Source organism: Pimephales promelas, chromosome 6 (genome assembly GCF_988280905.1).
Source record: "Pimephales promelas chromosome 6, fPimPro1.hap1.1, whole genome shotgun sequence".
Classification (NCBI taxonomy): domain Eukaryota; kingdom Metazoa; phylum Chordata; class Actinopteri; order Cypriniformes; family Leuciscidae; genus Pimephales; species Pimephales promelas.
In genome coordinates, this window is record NC_142774.1 from 9,004,578 (window position 1) to 9,009,159 (window position 4,582).

At 34.9% G+C, this 4,582-nt stretch overlaps 1 long non-coding RNA gene across 1 annotated transcript; it reads left to right on the forward strand.

Annotated features, from left to right (window-relative positions):
* Positions 1–451: 451 nt before the first annotated feature.
* Positions 452–4,098, forward strand: LOC120483781 (uncharacterized). The gene is made up of 5 exons (XR_016168819.1): positions 452–560; positions 1,233–1,296; positions 1,393–1,450; positions 1,688–1,732; positions 1,836–4,098. It is a non-coding gene; the product is annotated as an uncharacterized LOC120483781 (long non-coding RNA).
* Positions 4,099–4,582: the final 484 nt, after the last annotated feature.

A 4,582-nucleotide genomic window follows, 5' to 3' on the forward strand; every position in this document is an offset into this window, starting at 1 on the left:
ATTGCTGTCCTTTTGTTGCCATTACCAGACACATTGTTTAATACTGTAATTGACTCATTTTTTCTTAAAGACAATACACAGGTAAGTTTATAAAAAGCTAGTTTGAACTCAAATCTATTTTTGTTTAAGTGTTAGCCTGACGTCGTCATGCACAAATTCAGTTTATGAGTCTGTTACTGCTGTGATTATGGGGTGTGTTTCAACCAAACCAGGAAAGAAAATACCTCTGCGCTACACTCAAAAAAATGATTCTTGGCACTGATTGAATTTAAGCAAACACTTTAAATAAAATATATTTAAAAATGTATAAAATAACCATTATTGTTGTGAATTACTCATACTCAACATGAATGTAATGGATCCAAATCCAAACTGATCAAATTACATACACTGGACTTGATTTGCTGCCATAAGGGACAAATGCAGAAGTTGCGCATGCGCACTAGAGTGAAGAAGAAAAAAAGAAGAAAAAAAAAATGAACTGAAGGCGGCAAGTCGAGTCGTTGGAGGCGCGATACAAGTCAGCGATTTGCGTGAACAGATGTGGAATATTCGACAAGGTAAGATATTTTTGATATTTATAAATGATTAAGACTTCAATATCAACTATTTTTATCATTTAATCGATCGGATTTAATATCATATTTTCGCTGTGACTTCACTTCAGAGGATTTAACTTTTTCGGCCTTTCCATATAAAAACAAGAGTAACGTTGTCGACTGACTATGTGCATCATTTTTGAATTTAGGCAGATTACCTAGCGTATGATTTTTGATAACGGCTCTGTGATGTCGACGTGCATCTTAACGTTACTTTGTAATATGCCAAAACATTGCACAAACACAGTCAATCGAACGTAGCCTACTGTAGGCCAATATGAATGCTATATACAGGTACAATTGTATAGGATTTCTAGTTAAAACTAATATTTTAAAAAAATATTTGAGACTACGGTCGACTTACTAAGTTGTATATGTGCGTCATTTTTAGTAACAACTTGTCATCTCGACGCAAGTTAGGGCTAACGTACAGTTTAGGCCTACTTTGCTTGAAAAATACTTTGAATATGCCAAAACATTGCAAACACATACTTAATCGACCGCATATGAAAGTTATTTACATGCAAAGGCGTATAGGATTTCATGAAGTGGAACAAGTGCTTTCTTTTTTTCATGCTGAGTTGTAATTTCATTACCAAAAAAATAAAACTGGATATCTTTGCTATTTCATAGTCCTCATCGATGTGACACTATTTCAACATTTCTGGCTCTGGTCAGGCACAATCACTCAATTACGGTAGGTGTATTTTTTTCTTTGTAATAAAGTTAAACTTGACTAATTTCTTTGCAAAACTGTGATGTCTGTTGTTTTCTCTCTCTTTTTGAATTTCAGATATGTGAGTTTCGGGAATGTGGCAATATAAAGAGTGTGGCACGGAATTATCCAGTAGGTATGAGTTATTGAAACATTCTAAGCTTAAACATGGACATTTTGGGGCAAGGTTCAGGCATCCTTATATAGTAATTGTCCTTGCACTTTTAAATCATGGAATAACCTCCTAAGTCATATATACCGTACCCACCGTAATAAGTCATCTCCAAAGCAAGAACAGTTAGCCACCTTTTCATGTCAGCTGTGTGCGAGTCAAATGAAAGAGATGCTTATCCACTCTATGATTATTCGGTAGGAGGAAGACGGATGGTAACCCTGAAGAGGCACATCCTCATCTAAGGTAAAGTGTTTATTAAGTGTTTTTTATTAATTTAATACAAGTAACAATGGTAAAAAATGTTTTAATGGTGTATGTTTTTTTTCTGCTTTGTTTCCTCTTTTAGAAAAGTAGAGAAAAATGTCAAGTCCGGCCATTTTGATGATTGTTTTTGGCGTGGATGACGATGCAAGAAAACTTACACTTAAAGGGATAGTTCACTTTGAAATTAATTTTTTATATGTTTTAGCTTACCTCAAGGGCATCCAAGATGTAGGGGTCTTTGTTTCCACAGTATTTTCAATTTTGATATTTTTCAGTCAAACCGTTGTTGTCTATCAGTCATACACTGGAGGCTAAGGGGGTCCACCAAAAAGCATGCACAGAGAAGTCCAAATTAAACATGATTTAATGACTCGTAAATGTAAGTACACATTGATGGCCTAAGACACGAAACGAAAACGAACAGTATTTATATCGTTTTGACCTCGTGTAATCACAGTGATCTGAATCAGTTGTTCAATGTCCAACTGAACCGAACTGAATCAGTTCAATGTTACGCCAGAAGTGATCGCTTGCGTGTGACGTCACTAAATATTTACACGTAGATTTCGGAAGTTTCACCTTTTACTAAACATATTTAGATATACCGAAATCGTCTTCCATTGCGGTTTCCCGTATATCTAAATATGTTTAGTGGAAGGCAAAACTTTAGAAATCTCTGTATAAACAAAGAGTGACGTAGGCGCGCAAGCGATCACTTCAAGCGCATGCGCAGACCGAAGCGCTCGTGCCGTCATTAGCCATAGCCATCATTTTGTAATGGCTATGATTACAAGAGGTAAAACGATATAAATACTGTTCGTTTTCTCACACAAACTGCTCGTTTCGTGTCTTAGGCCATCAATGTGTACTTACATTTACGAGTCATTAAATCATGTTTAATTTGGACTTTTCTGTGCATGCTTTTTGAGGTGAACCGATTGAGGACCCCCTTCACCTCCAGTGTATGACTGACAGACAAGAACGGTTTGACCAAAAAATGTCAAAATGGAAAATGCTGTGGAAACAAAGATACCTACATCTCGGATCCCCTTGAGGTAAGATAAAACATATCAAAAATTAATTTCAAAGTGAACTATCCCTTTAAGACAGGAATCCCAAAGTCTGTGGATGACCTTGTCCTTGAAATAATGACTGTTTTTGGGGTGAAGCAAAAGTTCAGGCTCCAGTACAAAGATAAGGACTTTGGAAATGAATACATGCATCTCATGTCAACCAGTCAAATTGAAGACGGATACCCTGAAACTGATTTTTCTATCAACTGATGACTAGCATACAAGAGACTGGACCTAATGCACCATTCCTGCTTTTGTAGCTCTGACACTCTTGACACGAGAGATGTTAGCCCTTGTGCTATTGTCTCAGTCCAGGAACTTATTTGATTACTCTTTTTGCAGCAGCGCAGAAACTGTTTTATTAAAAAAAATCTTGGCTTTAGTTTTTTTTTTTTTGGTTCCTTTGTTCTGCTGAAATTCAGCTTCAGAGAGCTAACACAGAGTTCAGCAACAGTGGAATGCTCCATGGCAGCTGAGGCAGTGAGTAGACCACTTATTTCTGGCCTAAATGTTGAAATGTGAAAACTTGTTATCTTTAACAAAAATGTTTTTGTTGAAACCGTGTTATGTAAAAAGTGTTAAACATGTTATATGTAAAAAAAAAAAAAAGAAAGAAAAATGTGTGTGTGTGTGTGTATATATATATATATATATATATATATATACACACACACACACACAGTATAACAACTTTTATATGTAAGGATAGTTCACCCAAAATTGAAAATTCTGTCAGTAATTACTCACCCTCATATTGTTCAACCCCGTAAGACTTTCGTTCATCTTCGGAACACAAATTAAGATATTTTTGATGAAATCTGAGAGCTGGATCACTCTTTAGGGTGCTAGGTAATTGTATCTACCAGCCCAGAAAAGTTAAAGACATTTTGGTTGAACTATTCCTTTAAGGTTATTTCACTTTTGTCTTTCAAATTTGTGTACATTTTTTATTTATTTATTTTCTCCAAGTGTCCTGATTGTTTTATTTTTTTTTTTCTAACAACTACCAATTACATTCGTGTTTGTACAAATTGATTACTGTACAGTGATTATGACTATGAAATTTGGATCCCTGTTACTTGGCACACAGGTTTAAAACTAAAAAGTGTAACATGAGTAATAACCACAGAAAGTATAGTTTGGGAGGATGCATAAAACTAAAACAGCATTAATTTGTAAAGTGTTGTATTATGTCCTGCTTCGATTTTTTGGTTTCTTTTGTGAGACTGGATGTTTAAAGCAATTGCACACAATAAATGTTTGAAAATTTAACATGTTTTTGACCATTTATTCAATAGAATTAAGGAAATGTAAGATAGTTATATAAAGCAAGTAATAACGATTTATTTGAAATGAGTAAAGTTTATTTAATAGACAATCTTAAATCACAATTCATCGGTTCACATAACAATTATTTAATTCATTCACGTCACCTGAACATGATGGTGAAGCTTATATAAAGTGTTATCCTTTTACGTTGGATTTATGTGATTTAATTGGATGGAAAACTGACATCCAATTGAAATACATAAGTTTTAAGTTTTGGGGTTAAATATTTTTTTGAGTGTAGATAGACCTACAACCAATCAGAGCAAAGGAGTAGCCTAAGTGACGTATGTTGAATCCCTTAGGAAGGACGGCAGAAACATCTTTCTGATCGGCAAATGCCTTGATCGCGGTTCTCTGTTCCTCTTTTAAATGAAAGCTCTGTCGATATCTTCAAATACAGATGCGATGGCTGAATCTATCTCAATTC